The 20,657-nt window shown below is 37.7% G+C and overlaps 1 long non-coding RNA gene across 2 annotated transcripts in view; it reads left to right on the plus strand.

Annotated features, from left to right (window-relative positions):
- Positions 1-726: 726 nt before the first annotated feature.
- LOC116273645 overlaps positions 727-20,657 on the plus strand; it is a 60,414-nt gene continuing 40,483 nt past the window's right edge. Inside the window, exons 1-2 of one of the 2 annotated variants that reach the window (XR_004181947.1) lie at positions 727-961; positions 7,574-7,719. This is a non-coding gene — a long non-coding RNA (uncharacterized LOC116273645). Of the gene's footprint in view, positions 962-1,945; positions 2,009-7,573; positions 7,720-20,657 lie in introns of those variants that run through there. The other variant, XR_004181948.1, reaches the window with a different exon arrangement.

Here is a 20,657-nt window from a genome sequence, read left to right on the forward strand (position 1 = left end):
TGGTAAAGAGTTTAGGGTTTCAGAGCTCACCTGGCTCAGTTTGAATGATAGTTGTGTGATTTTAGACAACTCACTTAACTATTCTGATTCAGTTTCCTTTTCTGTAAAAATATGAGTATTGATGGTACCTGCCCCTTAGGGTTGCTGTGAAAATTATAGGAGTTGATTCACATTAAACATATAGAACAGTGCCTGGTACATTGTAAGTGTGTGCGTGTGTGTGTATGTGTGTGTGTGTGTGTGTGTGTGTGAGAGAGAGAGAGAGAGAGAGAGAGATTGAGTCTTACTATTATAATATTTCTTACTCTAAAACTTGCACAACAGAATTCCTATTAGGGAGCTTACAGTTGAATTGTCAAGAAACAATATGAATCGTCTGAGTATGTGAATGGTTTCAATAAGATGAGTGGGCTTGGTGTACAAGAGAAGGCAGGACATTTTGAGAGGGGGCGGCACAAGAAAGGCTTAAATCCAAAAAGAAAGTTGAATCCAAGTATGGTTTATCCAGCAAGCAAGCTGGACAAATGTTGCAAATAGACCTCAACTCGTTTGTTTGTTCACATTTGTCAAGGTCTTTCAGTAAATATTGTTAGCCCCTGATAATGAGAGTTGGGTGCAAGCTAAATGTTCCTTTCCCTGTGTGTAAACTTTTCTGCCAAGTGGTACGTTCATGAGAGCAAGGCTCAAACTTTTTTCTGCCACACTTCCAAAGGTTATTCACAAGTCTCCTCTGTAATCCAATGGCCGACTCTGCTGTCTGTTGTTTTAGGTTCTCCAACCAATGTCATATATGAAAGGGTCACTTGGACACAGATGTGACTATGATCTGAGGTGTCAGTAACTAACTGAATTGCATCAGGCAGCAGGAATATCCACAATGTGCGCCTACACAAGACTGAACAACACCACTGTGGCAGCATCTTTAGGCTCCTGACTCACCAGATTCTTATGCCCCGTCTTGGTAAGGGTGACAGCTCCTCTATAGCTTTTTAAATCTAATCCATCCACTTCACCATTGTACAAATTATTTGCAATATCTGTTATGCTTATTCATGAATCCTCTGGTGTAACTTTAGATAGAGATACAGCCATGCACTGCATAAAGACATTTCAGTCACGATCATACATTTCAGTATCATGGTGGGCCTGTATGATTATAATAGATCTGAAAAATTCCTATTACCTAGTGATGTTATAGCCATCATAATGTTGTAGGACAATTACTGTATTTTTAAAATAAATGTAAGTAAACAGTGTTCATAAAGTCTATGGTAGTGTACAGTAATGTCCTAGACCTCTACATTCACTCGCCACTCACTCACTGACTCACCCAGAGCAACTTTCAGTCCTGCAAGCTGCATTCATGGTAAGTGCCTTATACAGGTCAACCATTTTTTATCTTTTATATTGTATGTTTACAGTATCTGTTTTATGTTTAGATGTGTTTAGATATACACATACTTTCCATTGTGTTACAGTTGCCTGCAGTGTTCAGCAAAGTAACATGATGTACAGGTTTGTAGCCTAGGAGCAATAGCCTATATACTATATAGCCTAGGTATATAGTAGGCTATATCACTTAGGTTTGATTGAGCCACACTCAGTCATAGTGTTCTCTGGTTCTTTGTGCTTGTATATTTATTCTCTCATCCTAGATCACCAATCTACTCATCATAGCCTTAAGAAAATACCTGTGTCGGTTCCTCTCAAATTTTCATCAAAAATATCTCCTCTGAGTTTTAGTCTTATATATTCATTACTTATTTTTCTCATGGCATATTCATAGTCTGATATATTCAATTATTTATTTTTCTCACAGTGTACATGATATGATGTTTGCACAATGATGGAATCACCTACTGACAGAACGCAGTCCTGTCATTGAGACACGTGACTGTATTTTAATGATCTCCATCTTCTATGTAAGAGACTTTCCTCCCGATGTCTTGGTAGTGTGCTCCTGATTAAAAGAGGGAAAATGCCCTGATTGGATGAACTGAGTGTATAGGTAGGGCTTGTCAACTTTGAGGTTTACTTCGGGGCATCTGGGTAGATCATTTTTGGATGAACCCTCAATGTAAGTATCTTTAGCTTCTTTTCCCTTGACTTGGTCAGGTTCCCAGGTATATTAGGGTTCTCTAGAGGGATAGAACTAATAGGATATATACATATGTGTGTATATATATATGTATATATGTATATAAATACATGTATATATGTGTATATATAAATATATATAGAGAGATATATAGGAGCTTATTAAGTATTAACTCACACAATCACAAGGTTCCGCAATAGAGACTCTAGTTATTTGTGTCTTATATTTATTCTCTCATCCTAGATCACCAGTCTACTCATCACAGCCTTAATAAAATACCTGTGTTGGTTCCTCCCACATTTTCATCAAAAATCTCTGCTCTGAGTCTTAGTCTTAAATATTCGATTAGTTAATTTTCTCATGGCATATTCTATTTAATATAGTTATTTGCATATCTAATTGTATCCTCATTTTCTTCTTAGACTCTGAAGCCTGTTAAAAAGAAACTGTGTCTATCTTCCTTACGATTGTTTACCGAGTATAGTACCTGTCACATGGCAATAATGTTAATGTTAGTTCATGTTCACACTGCTATAAAGATACCACCTGAGACTGGGTAATTTATAAACAAAAGAGGTTTAATTGACTCACAGTTCCACACCTTGTCTGCAGGCTGAGGAGCAAGGAGAGCCAGTCCGAGTCCAAAAAGTAAAGAACTTGGAGTCTGATGTTCGAGGGCAGGAAGTATTCAGCACGGAAGAAAGATGTAGGCTAACAGGCTAAGCCATTCTAGCCTTTTCACATTTTTCTGCTTGCTTTATATTCTCTGGCAGCTGATTAGATGGTGCCCACCCAGACGAAGGGTGGGTCTGCTTTCCTCAGTCCACTGACTCAAATGTTAATCTCATTTGGCAACACCCTCACAGACACACCCAGGATCAATACTTTGCATCCTTCAGTCCAATCAAGTTGATACTCAGTATTAACCATCACACCAGGGAAATATCTTCCCATGGAGAAGGGTCTGAATCTCTGTGATTTTGGAGCCAAGTAGGAAAAGAGGGTGAGCCTCTCTGTGTTCAGCATTCAGTATGCATGTGGTCATTTGATCTACCTTTTTTTCAATACAGCATCCACTTTATCACCCAGAGAATAGACCTGTGTACTTCAGTGTGGTAGAGAAGGGAGAGTTAACCAACAGGATAAAAGAGGGGAAGGAATCTAGGAATCTAACTGCATTTCAAACAGATTTTACCCAGTACTTTTCGTTTTGGTGAAAAGAACTCCTTAGACCTCCCCGCTCTCAGTTCTAGCAGTACCTGTGGATAATGCTAATTCCTGTGTCTTTTGAGAAGTCCGTGGTGTAAATTGGTTTGTGCCAGGTTTCCTTATGATTAGCTTGGAATTCAGCTTTTCTGACTCTGCTAAGCCAGGTACCACTCATTCATCTGCCTTCAAGCTTCCAAAATTTTGTTGTGTCTTTTCTCCTGCTCTCCCTATTCTTGTAGGCATATGGCTTTAGAGAATAATAAAAACTCTTTATTGTAGTCTTACTGAAGTTTTGGAAGTAAGTGAATTAGATGTGTGTTTGGTCCATCAGCTTAACCCAAACAGTCCCTATTATTCTTCAAGTTGCTTTGCTCTGGTTTCTATTTCTATTGCACCAAGAAAAGTGATCTTATTTAGATCACTAGTGACCTCCAAGAATCTAATTCAACATCTGTTTTAGGTATGCACTTCATTGGGCCTCTTGACACATTTGACAGTGAAATCCACACATTGAAACCACTGTCTTGGCTTCTATGATATGACTCTTTCCTGGTTTTCTTCCTACCTCTTAATTAGCCTCATTTGCTGGCTTCTCCATTTCTGAGCCACATACAATCAGTGTTCTCCAGTTCTTTGTGTCTTGTATTTATTCCCTCATCCTAGATCATCAATCTACTCATCACAGCCTTAATAAAATACCTGTGTTGGTTCCTCCCACATTTTCATCAAAAATCTCTGCTCTGAGTCTTAGTCTTATATATGCAATTATTTATTTTTCTCATAGCATATTATATATAATATAGTTATTTGCATCTAATTGTATTCTCATTTTTTTCTTAGACTCTGAAGCCTATTAAGAAGAAATTGTGTCTATCTTCCTTACCATTGTTTACCTAGTATAGTATCTATCACGTGGTAGGAGTTTAATAATGTTAATGTTAGTTCATGTTCACACTGCTATAAAGATACTACCTGAGACTGGGTAATTTGTAAATAAAAGAGGTTTAACTGACTCACAGTTCTGCATGGCTGGGGAAGCCTCAGGAAACTTACAATCATCTTAGAAGGCGAAGCAGAAGCAGGCATCTTCTTCACAAGGTGGCAGGAGAGAGAGAGCATTTTAAAAACCATCAGCTCTCATGAGAACTCCCTCACTATCATGAGAACAGCATGGGGGGAACTGCCCCCACCAACCAATCACCTCCCATCAGGTCCCTTCCTTGACACCTGGGGATTACAATTCAAGATGAGATTTGGTGGGGACACAGAGCCAAACCACATCAAATGTATACTGGATTAATGAATACACATCCACACCCATAGGAATATGACTTATATTTTGGCCCTATATTCTTCTTTCTCCACCATATTATGCCCCTTTTCTAGGACTGAGTTAAGGACTTTTCAGATCATTGATGACTTGCATAGATGACTGCCCTTGTTTTATTCCCCACCCCTGATATGTGTCCTTAATAAGGCTTTAGAGAAAAGATTCATCCAGATGGTAACATACATTTAAAATCAGACAGCTGAGGAAAAAAGTCATCCATTACATTAGGGGAGTTGAGTGTTGAGTGAGAGCTTTTTCTAAAACATCCATTCAATTTGTGAAAAACTCCAAACTACCAGCACTTAATTTCTTGCCACAAATCCCAAATTAAAAAAGAACCATGGTTCTCCTTTTTTCGTGTTCTATAGTCTTCCATAAGGGAGAAAGCGCATCATGAGGTTGATCAGGCACCACCTGGTTATGGGTTCTTGCCTAGTTCTGGAGTCTGCATTAACTCCTGACATCTTTATTTGTGGAAATATTACTTTGGGGAACCAAGTAGAGCAGACATGAAAACCAGGGGATTTCTGACAGCTTCCTGGCTTGAAGTTTCCTCTTTAGTTTTTCACATTGCCTAAGGAAGATAAGCTAAAGATTACTGAAAAGAAAACAAAGCTTTGCCAGGTACTGTGATATGGAAAGCCAGGGCTCACTGTTCAAAGAAGTCCACCTCCCATGCTGTTGAAACAGCCTTGCTTTATCGTGTGTTGAAATCATATTTTAGACTCTTGGCTATTCTTCCATGTCTCTTGTGGCTGAGCCTGTCTCTTATATGGGTTCAACTGGGCCTAGATTAAAAACCAATTCAGTTCAAAGAGCATTTGAATCTAGATACTAACTATTCTTCGCCAGTGAAACAATCCCATGAGAGACTTTTTATTTTTTTTAATCTAAATGATGTAAAAGTCACAATTAGCTTGATAATGATTGGTACAATTTAGTCATTAAAATAGTCTAAGCCATTTTATTCACATACATTTTGAGGAGCTACTATAAAGCAGATGCTGTTCTAGGTACTGTAGATATTGTAGGAGACAGAAAAGTTGGAGGAAGACAGAAAAGAAGCAAATATATTGACAATAATTTTGATAAAAATATAACTCAATTGTGTCAATCATTAATAAGCTAATTGTGGTTTTTAAAACTCACTTAAAAAGAAGGCTCCCATGGGGTTGTTTCACTGACCCAAGTATAGTTCATATCGAGGTTCAAATGCTCTTTGAACTGAATTGGTTTTCTATCTAGGCCCAGTCAAACTCACACCAAGGATAGGCATAGCCACAAGAGACATGAAAGCATGGCTGAAAGTATAAATACAATTTCAAATGAAGAGTGTGATGTGATAGAAAACATCTTAGAGTAGGTGTGTATGTATAGGTTCTTTAGACCAAGGTGATCATGGAAGACCTGTTTGAGTAGGTACATCCACGTTGAAATTTGGAGAATAACAAGGAACTAGTCATTTGAAGACATAGGAAACAGCATTCTTTGTGGGAGAAGTGAGGCCAAAAACTTAGGTCATTAGAGAGCTTGGTGTGCAGGCAGAACTATAGGACCAGTGTGGCTGAGTATAGTGTGGAAGGGGGAATAGCATTTGGTGGTAATGTTAGAAAGGTGAGTGGAGCTTGAATCATGGAGGACAAAGGGTCTCGAAGACTCTACTGGAAGTCACCAAAACATTTTGGAGAGTTCACAAAGCTAAAATAATTTTCATAATAATACTAAATATTATTTTCCCTTTTCACATTTGTTCTCTGATGAGCACACAGTAGAGTTTTTCAGTGGCTACATACAATCATTCCTAAATCTTTCAAATTGCTGATGTCTCAGGGAAATCAACTCATCTTAAATTTAAGCACAGACAAGTACATATAAATGGAGATGGCCTAACTAGCCATACAAGCTGATAAAAGTTTTAGCTAAAAACTTCATGAATGAGCTAAAACAGAAGGGGGCTAATATGAGAGTATAGAATCCTTGGGAGCTGCAGACACAAGGGGACTTGACACTCACTCTCAGGCTCTTTTTTGTGGACTTTATTGGATATTCATGAGAAAGATGAGAGGCAGGTGAGAGTCCAGAGGAAACCTCCCTTGTGGTGCAAGGCATGGAGAAGGGGAATAGCAACATCCCTGGGAAAGGCATGAAGCCCCACCCAGGTCCTTCAGTTGGAGATATCAGACAAATAATTTAAATGTAATTATTAAATTAATGGATCTAGTAGAAAAATGAATAGCATGCAATGTCAGATGAACTTTAGCAGAGAGATGACAATTAAAAGAAACAATCAAAATGCTAGAAGTGAAAAACAGATTAAATGCCTTTGATAAATTTATCAGTAAACTCAATACAGCTGAGGAAAGAATCAGTGCGATTGAAAATAGGCCAATAGAAATTACCCAACTTGAGACACAAATTAAAAAATGGAACTGAGTATCCTAGAGTTGTGGAACAATATCAAATGGTCAAATGTCTAATATACCATATGACTGAAATCCTAGAAAGAGAAAAAAAACTTGAAAGAATCAATATTTGAAATATATGTCTGAGAATTTTCTAAAATTAATGATGGATGACAAACTACAGCTCTAAGAAGCTTAGAGAACAACGACGAAGATGTTAAAAACCCTAGACACGTCATATTCAAACTTCTGAAAACCAAAGATAAGGAGAAAATCTTGACGGCCATGAAAAAAAAACATTGCATAAAGAGAAGCAAAAATAAAAATTATTAGCCACTTCCCCTTAAATCTCTCCAAGCTAGAGGACAAAAGTGACATCTTTAAAGTGCTGAAAGAAACAAATTATACAAAATTATTACATGTACCCTAGAAATGCATACATCTATTAGGTATTAATAAACAAATTTTAAAAACCCAACTGTACATCCAGAATACTATATCCAGCAAAAATGTCTTTCAAAAATACTTTTTCAGGCAAAAACTTGGTGAACTCATTACCCGCAGACCTGTTCTGTGGAAAAAATGTTAAAGGAAGTTCTTCAAACAGAATGTAATACCAAATTAAAGAAACTTGGACCTACATGAAGAAATGAAGAGTACTGGAAATGGCATTAATGAAGGTAAGTATAAAATTATTTTTTCTTCATTTTAAATTGCTCTAAAAGATAACTTTCTATCTAAAGTATATACTAATGTACATTTATAGCATATGTATGAGCAAAATGTATAAAACGATAGTAAAAAGAGGGGAGAGAGGAAGCAAAAGAATACTGTTTTAAAGTTTCTTGCCTGCCATGTGAAACTGTATATTTGAAGGTAAACTGATTAAAGATTATATATGTGTGTATACATACATATATACACATACACACATATATACATATATACACACGTATGTATATATAAAACCCTGGAAGAGCAACCACTAAAATTTATTTTAAAGCGATATAAAAATAATCCAGCTTTAGTTTTTAATCTGGTAAATATCAATAGATATAACCAAGCTCTTTGCTTTCCTCACTAATTTCTAAAAGTGTGACAGAGTCCTGAGGCCAAAAGTTTTAAAAGTTTTAAAGTAGCACCTTGAAGGCCCTGGTAAGGAATTTCAGTTTCATTATAAGTGCAACTGGAAGCCTTTTGAGTTTTAAGCAAGGGTATAATATACCACATTTGCATTATAAACAGATGTGGAGAATGGACTGTAGAGAGCAGGAATGGAGGGAAGACCAGTCAGGAGGCTACCATAGTCATCCTAGCCACATGTGGTTGGGGCTTGTACAAAAGTGATGGCAATGGCGATGGAGAGCAGTGGATGGATTAGGATGATTTTTACATGTTGAAGGGATTGCATTTATAAATGACTTGAGGATGATGGGAAAAGATCAGTCAAGGATAATGCCTAGACTTCTCATCAACCTTATTGATGAAATTTCATCCATTTAAAACATACACCAAGATGAGTATGGAAAGATATATATGCCTACAGAACCATACCACTGTAATACAGAAATATCTTTTTTTTTTTTTTTTTTTTTTTACCAATTCTAAACAGTTCTTTGTGCTCCTTTGTAGGACCTCCTAGATTTTTTTTCTTTAGCAATTGAAAAAAAATAATGGTGCACATTTCCAAGGTACATCCATTAAGGAAGGAATATAGTTAGAAGAGGGAAGTGGATGGGAATTGAGAATTCTGGCACTAGATTGATAGGCTGTTTCCAATGGTTATGCTTCATATCCTCCAAGAAGACGTCCATACCCATTGCTCCTTGCTATTCTTCAGCTGGTGGACAGCCCAACTCTGCCCCGCGATGCCATGCTGCAGTACTATACTATACTATACTATACTACAGTTACTGTGCAGCTGCACTGTAATTACCATTATATCCCCCAATACAATGAGTGCCTACAAACAATAACTGCATATTTCTGCATAGGGTCTTGTACATATGGACATGCAATAAATGATTGCATGAATAATCATTCATGAATTATTGATGAATAAATGAATATGAACAATTCTTAATTTGCTAGAGTTTGCTGTCATTAATGATGCCATTTTTCATACCTCAGTGGCATACATACAAAAAAATCCACCTTCACCACTAGTTGCATGTGGGCTGTTTTATTGGTTGAGAATCATCTTCCTTGATGTGACTCTGGCTTTTCTAGACAGGAGATAGTGTCTGAAAGATGACTGGTTGGGATGAAAGGGCATTCTAGGATTAGAGTGATGATAACTGATCAGTAGAGATTCCAGCTTCTTGAGCTCTGAATGCTCACATAAGGCATCCAGACAGCCTTCAAAATATGCCCTACCCATATTTTCTGTAACATACTCAATGTTATTACAGAAATATCTCCTGTGTGAACAATCAGGAAGGCTTAACTTGTGCATCTTGAAAAAAAATCTAAGTATAATACATATACAATTAAGTACATGATAAATTTTTACACATGTATCCACCCACATGACTATCACCCAAGTCAAGATATAGAACATTGTCAGTACCCCAGAATATGAGAGTAAACTAAGAGTAAAGAGAAGAAAATTGACTGGTCAGTCTGAATTAGTGAAAATAGACTAAAATATAGAGAATCATAGCTTAAAGTATATTTTAATTTCCATCTATTAAATAAGGAATGTGATTCAAATGCCAACTTGCATGCCATAGACTTACTTTCAAGTAAGTCTAACATTACTTGAAAGTAGATTGATTAATTAAAGATGTAACCCTAGGGCAACCACTAAAGATTCTTTTAAAGAGGTATAAAATTTAGGTAATATGTGAGTACCTACATTTATTCATCACATTTCTTGTTCTTTTACATGAAGATGTATTCAAAACTTTTAAAATATTTTTAACATTCTCCTCTAAACTCATTGTATTTATACTTTCATTTGCTTCATAACTAGTTTTATCAAAGAGAGCAGAAAGAAAAAACTTCAGCATAAATACAAAGAAAAAGAAAAAATTCAGCACAGGCTTAGCTGAATAATTGAAATGTCCAAATTAGTGGGATCTGAGCTAAAATGGTGGTACAAGTATTAATAAAGAGTTACGTTCTGCATTTCTTGTCCTGGTCAGCTGCATTACAGGTAATTAGTGATGGTGCTCTGGGGTGAGAAGACCACACTGCCTCTTTGAGAACCTTATGGATTCACTCACCGATCTGCAATATGTCAACACTCAGAGAATGAAAACAAGGGATATGAAAATAATGTCTGCCTGCATAATATCTAAAGTCAGATTTACTGGAATAGTTTTAAAGGAATAATGCATTTATCCAGGAGAATACTGTAGAAGAGACTGACAGGCATTGCATGACTAATGTTCTTCTAATAATAACAATAACTTGCATTTATAAGCCGCTTTTAACTTTTCACTGGCTTTTACGTATCTCATTTAAGAGCATTTTCAGTGTCTCCTAAAGCACACGTAAATGCTGGATTTCAAACATAGATGAAACTTGCAACTGAGTTTGAAGTAGTCATAAGTTGCTGTGGATGTACCCACAAGAAATGTCCTCTGTAACAAGAACAGTGTGTGTCTTTAAACCTCTAGTGTTAAGAGGCTGACAGTTGATAGATTACTATAAGCGCCAAGCTCTTTTCCAAGTCCCTCCCAGGAAAACATCTGCACTTTTTTCAGATATGGAATATTCAGGATTGTTTTTAATTTGCAGCCAAGAACTTTGTCTTCTCAGCTGATTCTTTTTCTTGTTTTTACCTGTATCCCCTTAAGCTGGGATTCTAACGAGAGTGATTAAAATCAAACAGATACCTTCTTCTGTGGCCAGGGAGAGAACATTCTTTAAGGCAGGAGGAATTGCTGGTAGAAGAAACGGCAGATTTTAAGGAAAATCTTCCAAAATGACATTAAACTAGACATTTCTTGGGGAGTGGGTATTGCTTGAGGGCATTATAAAGTCGGGGACATACTTTATAATGTGTGTCCATTATTGTGGTTCCAAAGATATTGGTAAAGGAGGAAAACAGTTAGAAACCTGCTGAGATCTATTCAGTGCTGTTCATAGTGAATAATCTGAGAACACAAAGGCTGCCACTGACTGTATGTGCAGTTACTGTGGTAGAGCTTCAGAACATGAGTCTGGTTTAAGACTGGATTATGTTTGATTCCTAACTTCATGACCTAGGGTGACTTACTAAACCTCTCTAGGGCCTCAGGGTTTTCCCTGTACAATGGGAATATGCAGGAAAACTCAGCACAGAGAAGTTGAATTATCCACCCAAGATCACACAGTCAACAAGCTGCAATGTTTGTGTCTGAACCACGGCAAATGACTCCAGAGCCCTAACTTTTACCATCAATGGCTTGATCAAGGCCAACATTAAGCCAAAGCATTATTTGCTTTTAATACAGGGTCCATATGTTCCAAGTTGCCTGAGACAGTCCAGTATATGCCTGGTATAGCTATTAAAAGCACTCTCTTTCACTTTCCAAATTGTCCTGGCTTTGTTTGGACCATAAATGCTATGGTCTTCCTCATCCTTGGTTAGTCTTTATTCTCGTCTCTCATTGGGCCTTACACCTCCATTTATGACTTTTCTCTCAGGCTCCCAGGGCCTTATGATGCCCTGAGCTGCTTCCACTCCTCTGTGTTGCCACCTTTTAAGGCCAGATGGCTACAAATGCCAGCAGAACTGCTTTAGCTCCTGCAGATACTGTAGCTATCCCTCTTCTCACCATGATACCCCTCACTCATCTTTGGGCTTCTCTGCCCACTCTGACACTATGTCTTGATTCCCCCTATTCACATGGTGGTCTTTGCCTGGGAATGATCTCAGCATCCACTTTGGATCTGGCATTTGTTCCTCAGTTCCATGCACCCATATGCCCCTGATTCCAGAAAATTCTCTACTGTGGTTTTGAAACAGCCTGCCTTGGCTTTGTGACTATGTTTCTTTTCATAAGAGACTGATGATTGCAAATTATGACAAATGTTCTCCAGCTGGGTGCCCTTCCCTAGAAAGAGGCTGTTTACCCTCTAGGAGGAAGGAGAACATTGAATATCTACATATTTTCTGTTGAAAGTGTCACTTGTTTAAAAATTATTCTTTTGCAAAATATTTGTTTCACATAAATGTGTGTCTATGAATAGGTTATGAAAGACTTGCCTCTGATGTTACAAACAAAAGAATGTGAGATTAAAACAATGAGCCTGTAATTTTTACCCTTTTGAAGGGGTAAAACAGTGAGTTCTTTGCTTCTGGTCAGCACCCTGTTGTGTCTCCCTGGGGACTTGGCTGCAAGGCAACAGCAGCCTCTCTACCGACCCCGCCCCTTTGCTGAGTGAACCCATTCCACATGCGCCCAGTGGCCTGAAGCTAAAGATTTGGAGGCAGGAAGCATCTTTTCTCGAGATCAGTTTCAGATCTTGATGGTCCAGCACCTTCTGCCATTTTCAACTCAAAAGACCCAAACTGAAAGTTCTATTGCAGAGCTGGGGAGATCATTTCAAGAGAAAGCATGTGCCAGATACACAGTGGCACACACAGTAAGTACCCAAATGTGTTCCTTCAACTAAAATGGAGTTTAGAGTGGGTCTTCCTAAAAACAACTCATAATAATCATTCAATGAATTCTGTAAACATGTAAAAACTCCTGATAATCTTCTCTATCTCTATTCCAGTTACAATCTTATTATGACCTTATTTATCCTGTGACATAAATAATATGGTTTCAATGTCATCAGGTGAATGCCTAGCTGAAGGTCACACAGCTAGCCAATGCCTAGCCCAGGCCCAAATTCAATATTCTGAAAAATTCCTTCATATATCTCTTCACTTCTTTCCAACATAAAACCAAAATAGCCAAAGAAAAGATGTGAAAATCTGTCATGTGAAAGAATATTTCTTTGAATAGCTTGTTCAAAAAAAAAGACCTAGTATTGCATGTAAATGAACATTGTGGCCTTCATTTATATTCAGGTGATTTAATGTGTAGAAGTGAAGCGTAGAGCAGGGTGTGACCATTATCATGCTGTGTTCATCTAACGCATCTGGACAGTTTTAAAGATATACACGCAAAGAATTTGGCAAATGTAAATGTCCTCTGACATTTACTTGGTAGTAAACATAAGCATCCAACTTCCTCAGCTTTGTTTGCTTCATTACTCAAAGTATACTCTTTCCTCTTTCTCTTACTCAGTTTAAAAATTTCCATTAAATTACTTTATGTTTTTTAAAAAATTTCAGAACACTGGGGAGAATGACAGGACACTAAGTTCAGCAAGAAGTGAGTTTTATATCAGTAATTTACCTAAGTAAAAACCAGAAAGGAGGAAAGTAAAGTGGGGGACAATCATTTAAAGTTGAATCCTTATACCCAAAGGAAATGGAGTTTGAAGTTAGAGAATTGCCTCCATGTCACAACTTAAGTGCTTAGCGAGGATCCCCTCCTTGCCAGCATCTTGAACTTTTCCATTTCTGTCTTCATCGGGGATAGCTGATGTTTATAGAAAGAAATTCTCAAGCTTGCTCAAATAAAGAGGAAGGTAATTTCAGGGTACAAGAAATACTTGGTTTAAGAAGAACATGAACTTTGGAATAAGACAGAATTAAGTTTGAATCCTATTGCTACCAGTCACTAACCATGGGACTTGTGCAAGCACATAACTTAAGCTCTCCAGGTCTCAGTTTTCTCAGCCGTAAAATGGGAATAGTAATAGTTCTTTGTAGGGTTGCGGATGAAATGAAATAATGTATGCACAATGCCATGTGGTTATGTGTTCAGAAATATTGACCATTATTTGTTTATTGGATACTGAGTTTGGATACTGAGTCTTCATGAAGATGGAAATGAAAAGTTGATAGGAATAGAAAATACTTCTGTGTCCGGAATTGGTTCCTTCCTGTGGGTTCTTGGTCTCACTGACTTCAAGAATGAAGCCGCCAACACTTGCGGTGAGTGTTACAGTTCCTAAAGATGGTGCATCTGCATTTTGTACCTTCAGATGTTCAGGTGTGTCCGGAGTTTATTCCTTCTGGTGGGTTCGTGGTCTCCCAGACTTCAGGAGTGAAGCCACAGACCTCCTCAGTGAGTGTTACAGCTCTTAAAGGTGGTGTGTCTGGAGTTGTTTGTTCCTCCCGGTGGGTTCGTAGTCCTGCTGACTTCAGGAGTGCAGCCTCAGACCTCTGCATTGTTACAGCTCATAAAGGTAGTGCAGACCCAAAATGTGAGCAGCAGCAAGATTTATTGCGAAGAGCAAAACAACAAAGATACCACAGCAAAGATGCGGGGAGTGGGCGACTGGGTTGCCGCTTCTGGCTCGGGTGACCAGCTTTTATTCCCTTATTTGACCAAGCCCACATCCTGCTGATTGGTCCATTTTACAGAGTGTTGATTGGTCCATTTTACAGAGTGCTGATTGGTGCGTTTACAAACCTTTAGCTAGATACAGAGCGCTGATTGGTGTGTTTACAATCCTTTAGCTAGACAGAAAAGTTCTCCAAGTCCCCACTGGACCCAGAAGCCTAGCTGGCTTCCCTTCTCACTTCCAGCTCTGTGGGGCCGCACATTCATTCATTTTTGTCTCCTCTGTAGTCTTCCACTGTTTTCTTTTAGTATTTTCTCTCTCTTGATGGAACTACTCAGTTTTCTATTTGTGTCTCTTGACTGACATGGCCCAATGGAACTGCTAATCCTAAATCTACTTGACTACATTCTGGTGCCCATCAACAGTTGACTATAGATTATCAATATCTTAGTTCAAACTAAGTTCAATAGAAACAATCTGATTAGCTGCTGGTCAGCCAATGGATGAATACTCTGGGTCAATTTTTCACTCATAATGTAATCAAGCTAATGGTCAAGTTGTTGACTTTTAAGGTCGAATAAGTATTGCCATTCATCCTGACTTTGAGACACACCATGGTTCCTTCCACCAGCCTAGGTCCTCTGGCCGGTGGACTCAAGGCCTTGAGTAAAATGCTTTCCTTGTCTAAAATCCAAAAGATCTGTTACTTAATACGATTAGGCTTCTTGTAAGGTCTGCAAATCTTTCAAAGGGACATTTCAAAAGCTTCTGGACTTAGATAATTGTGTCAAAAGGGAAACAGCTGTTTCTGTATTTGCAGAGAAGAATGAAATTAAACAAATGCAGAGAAGAGGCTCGTGTATAATTAGAACTGGATTTTAGCAGTGTTTGGACTCACCACCCGGCAGCTTCATTCTTCTTCTCTATCCAGCCTCTTACCATTTCTTGATTCTGTCTCACGCTGTATACCCATCTTTCATTTAGCATTTCCCTTACATTTCACTGGAATCCTTCGCTTCTTGCTTCATAGTACATTTCCCCGTCCTTAGATTTTATCACCACTTCTTTCCTTTCAAGATTCTTTTGTTCATTTGCTTTTTGTTTGCATTGTCTGTTGTGTTTTGATTTTGGCTAAGAGAAAGATAAAGAAAAAATATAAATTCCTACATTGTTTTTGTTTATTTCTGGGAACAATCATTTTCTCGTTTTCTGTGGTGAAATCTCACAGGCCTCATTCAAGCCAGTTTCAAAAACATAGTATTAATCTCTTGCTGTTTACATGTAAGATATTTCAGTGAGTTTTCCAAATGTTTAAATACATGGTCAGAAGCTGTGGTTTACCTCCCAACTTTGTTTGGAGAAGACAAACTAAAACAGCAAGGCTTTTTCTCTTTAGCCTTGGTTCATGACCACAGAGTTTCTCCTTTGAATCCGATTTTCATCGTTCTGTTGTATCTTGAATGTTGTAAAGTCACAAGTAACTCACTCTGAAAATCTCTTAAGTTCACATCACTCAGAAAAGATTTATGTATGGTTATAAAGGTGTCAACACTTTTACTTTTATTAAAATATCAGCAACTGCTGATCAGCAGTAATTTTAATTAGTTTGTCCCATAAATATTTGTTGAGCACCTACTAAGAAATAGAATCCAAAGGAGGAAAAAAATGTAGAGGGTAGATACATACTGACAGTTGTTTAATGGAAGAGTAAAATAATAAATGGGTAAATTGCACAATTGCATGAATTTCCATATGATTGTGGAATAATTATGGTAAAGATTATTAGACATTTTTTACACATTGATTTTATCCTTAGAAGAGGAAAGATCACTGAATACAAGAGTTTTGAATGTTCTTTATTCATTTAAAAAGCTGACTAAATTTCAATCTTAATATGAAATTTTAATTTATGTCCACTTTGTATTCACACATTGGACAGCAATTTTCTGAATCTCTCTTATGAATTATGTTTTGGCTCTGCTTTGCAAATACAGTGATATTAAAAAAATTGTTGATTGCAGAGTCAAGAATTAGGCAAGTAATCATGTACATATATTTTAAAAAATCAAGTTCAATGTTATGAAGAAAAAGTAAAAGAAGCTGTGAGAGCATCACAGGAGAACTAATTTGGTTTGTGGTGTTATGATACCGAGCAGCATTTAAGCTTGATTCAGACAGGCCTAGGGGGCAGATCTGACTGCGCTACTTACTGGTTTTATGACAAGACCTCATCTGTGAAATGGGCACACAAATAAATATTTCCTATTTCGATGGCTTATTGCAAAGATGAAACAAGCACTTATCTATATAATATAAGTGCTTTTAAAACAATATTCTTTACTGATAATTCTAATAAGGCAAGCAGAGCTAGGAATCACAGAACAAGAGGTAGAAAAATAGACATTATCTGGAAGCATCTATGCATTCAAAATCCCAGTGCAGACAATGATGGCCTGAATATCAGGCACTGTCAAGCCATCCTTTATTCTGAAAGCCAGTGCCTCTGTTTTTGAATGTTATGGCTCCATTTCATCTTGATCCTGAAGTGGGGTGGGGGGGCAGTGTGGGCATCTGTGTGGGCCTGGTCGTTATGTTTTACATCCGTTTCCACTGTTATCTGCACATCATCCATCTTGGTTCCTGACATGCCTTGAAATACGAGCTTGCCTCCACCAGGCCTCCCTTCACATTCTCCTTTCCAAAGCCATAAGGAAAACGATTGCTTTTCAAATGTATTTAAGGCTTCAGGAAGGTAATAGCATGGACAGCCTGAGACCCAAATGCCCTACTGATTTCTTAAGCATGCAACTCAGAGGCAGGCAGGCCATCTGCTGCACATGGTCCTTTGTGGGGTCAGGTTTAGGAGGCCCTTTCCACTCTCCAAGCCCAACAAATGGTTTTTCAAAACTCAGCAAGAGTGGGGCAGCTTCTTTACCCATCAGTTTCTTCCTAGTCCTGTGTCAGAGCTCTTAGAACAGATGAATGATGAAATACGTAGGTACAGAATTCTGTTACATTCATGGGAGTATTATTCTGCATTCATTAATGGTTTTGAAATAAAGACAAAAGCAGTGATAATAGCCAACATTCTTGAAGCACCTACAACATGCCGAGAAATATGCCAAACAGTGTCATGGCATGTTCCTTTTTCGTTGTTACAACCTCGTGGAGAAGGAACTATCATCTGCTTTTCAGGCATGAGGAAAACTGACACTCAGAGAGACTGTCCCTCATCTAAGGCCTTCCAGTTCATAAGTGGCAGAGCTAGGTTCCAGCCAACTCTTCCTGTTGTGTCCATTAGAACACAAGATAATGAGATGATATCCATGGTTGTTTATACTCAGTCATTCACTCAGTCACTCCACAATGATTTATTTATCGACTTCGTCCAGACAGAATTCTTGGCAGTGGAGACTGAGCAATAAGAAACAGGTAAAATCCTTACCCTCATGAAGCTTATATTTTGGTGGAAGGAGATAGAAAATAGACAAAATAAGTAAATTTTGTAATGTAAAATGATAAATGCTAAGGAGAGAAATTAAGTAGGAGGGGGCATAGCCTAATTTTAAATAGGGACATCATTTAATATATTTCATACATAAAGCTTATTCGGGGACCGATGCTGAGAGTGCACTTGATATAAGATATTTTCCTTCCTCCTTAGGGTATCTCAGGCAGTTTCATCTAGCAAATATACAAGTCATTTGTACCTTGGCCCCCAGATGCATAGACATTCACAAACATCCTGGAATTAGTGTGTTCTTTCATAAGCTCCTGTCTGTTGAAAGTCACTAAGTATGGAAATAAGCAAGTGCTTTAGCCTTGGAAATTCTATAAAGACCTCTTTTGGTTAAGAGCTGATGTTGAAATGGATTTGGACATAAATGCTGTTTTTCCATCCAGAATAGGTTTGAAGATATACACGTGATGGGAAAACAGAGCTGCCAGATGAATTTTCTATTTGTTTAAAATCCACCAGCAAAATTTACTAGTGAAGAAAAGCCCTAGTCATCATTCCTATATCTTCCCAATACCCTGAAAAAGAAAAACCACAAAATGAATTGTTTGAGGCTCCAGTTTGCATACTTGCCACTTAGAATTCAATAATTAAAAAAAAAAAACTTAGAGCAACACAGAAGATGGCAAATATGGGCCTTATACACATGTGCATACGCACCCACATGTGCATACATACATACATATGTTTCAATTTTCAGTCTTTCCCCAACTGTAAGAGTAAGAATTTCTAAGATCAATGGGACCATTTCAATATGACATATACTACCAACGTGAATTTGTCACTTGGGAAAGCACTTGGACTAAAGTAAACTTTTCTACCATTTTTGGAAAAGATGGTCAAATGAACAACATAGATAAGGTAGCAGGAGTTATGCATAGCTTTTTAAAATCAAACTGTTTTAAAGTGATTGGTACAACCCAAACACCAGCCCCTGGTCTATAAAGAATGTGCTAAGTGCAAATGATTTTTATCTCTTAGCAGCTCCAGTGGGACCTTGCAGTCCTTTGAAAGTCATTTGTTGTTAGTCTCTGCCTTGAAAGCAATATCACTACCTGTCCTTAAAAAGTGTCCACACTTCAGGTTTTCCAGTGATTTCAAGTGGCCATCACCCCGTTATTCCTAATTAGTGAGATTTGCTACTTGTGGGCTTTCCCGTAGCTATATGTGAATGTCCTACAAATGACTGGTCACAGATATTTAACATCCACATTCCACTTCCCTTCAGGTGCTGGCTTTCAGCCTGCCTTGCCCTTTCGCCAGTTTTAAGAGTTAGGTAAGTAGGATTAATTTCTGTTTCAATATCTCCAGCTGTTTTTGAATCATTAATTCTGCTTTTACTGCAGTAGATTTCCTATTCATTACAGAATAAAAATGAACATGCCTCAGGTATTTCACATTCTCCCAGCCTTATTTTGTCAAAAAAAAAAAAAAAAAAAAAAAAGCCCCTTCTGTACCTCCTAAAATTTAATGTATTCTCTGAGCTAATTTGTGTCTGGTGGTAATATGCTTTTATTGCTAAAAATCAAGTTATTTCACAGATTCGACCCATTTTATTTATTCAGCTCAAAGTTTTCAAGCCCCTCCCAATTAGGTCAATAATATGGACCATGCCATGAACCATGCCAGAAAGTAATTCTGTACTTTCATAGAAAAACATTTCCTAAGTTTCCCCAGGTTTCACATACTATGATATCACCCACTCAGGAACAATTAAATTCTTATGGAAAAACCTGGCCTTTCACTAGTGAGATGAGGAAAAAATAAGAGGCAGTTAGATTAATAGGAAAATAATGCTGTTGTTGAAGAGAAACTTTCTAAACTATATAGCAACTGTCAAAAACTCAAGTCTTTCCAAGGCATTGGCCAGTGACTTAAAGGTTTCACCCAGTCCAGGCAAAAGATATCAGAGACCACTGGGCAAGGTTGCACACAGGAGACTGAGTGCTCCATTTAACTCATTCAAGTTCAACATTTAAAGGCACATCAACAAGCAGCAAGAGATGCAGGTTGAACAAATCACACTTGTGGGCCATTAGCTTAGAAAACCAACTAACCTTTAATTATTTGGGCCAGGTTAAGGAATAGCCATTTAGATAGCTGATATTGTAGATAACCAACTCCTAAATGACTTTCCAAATCACTTGCATTTGTCTTTAAGGCTGGATATTTACTTATGCAACTTATTATGCTCTTACTTGGTGTTAGTGTAAGGCTATTTCCAGAGCAGAGCAAAATGACCTCTTGATGTCAGAATTTCATTCTACTTGATCTGGGAGGAAAGCTATCCAAATGCCAACCCATGTATTACTCCTTTCTGTGTCTCACAGTTTTATAACCTAGGTCCACAAGCCCTCTTGTTCTGTAGCATTCAGCTTGACAACTCAAACCTTTGAAAAAAAAATCACATATATGTGGACCTATGTACACATATCATTGTTCTCACAGATAATGTTGCACTTTCTCTCCACATATGTATTTCATAGAAATTGTCTCTTTCCCAGTACTTCATTTCACTCTTGCCATGTATGTCTCTAGTAGACAAAAAGGTCATGAATCTGGAAAAACGCCCTTTCATGGACAAGAAATATATTCAGGCTTTTTTTTTTTTTTTTTTTTTTTAAAAAAAAAACGTGTTGAAACCAGACCCAGGAAACTGGAGGCAACTTTAATCATCGTGTCAATTAAATGGGAGGGTGTTATTGTCTGTATGAATGAGATGTGCTTCTTGAATTGATGAGTAAAAAATTCCTCTGTAGTGGT

The sequence above is a fragment of the Papio anubis genome, chromosome 2 (assembly GCF_008728515.1).
Source record: "Papio anubis isolate 15944 chromosome 2, Panubis1.0, whole genome shotgun sequence".
Lineage (NCBI taxonomy): Eukaryota > Metazoa > Chordata > Mammalia > Primates > Cercopithecidae > Papio > Papio anubis.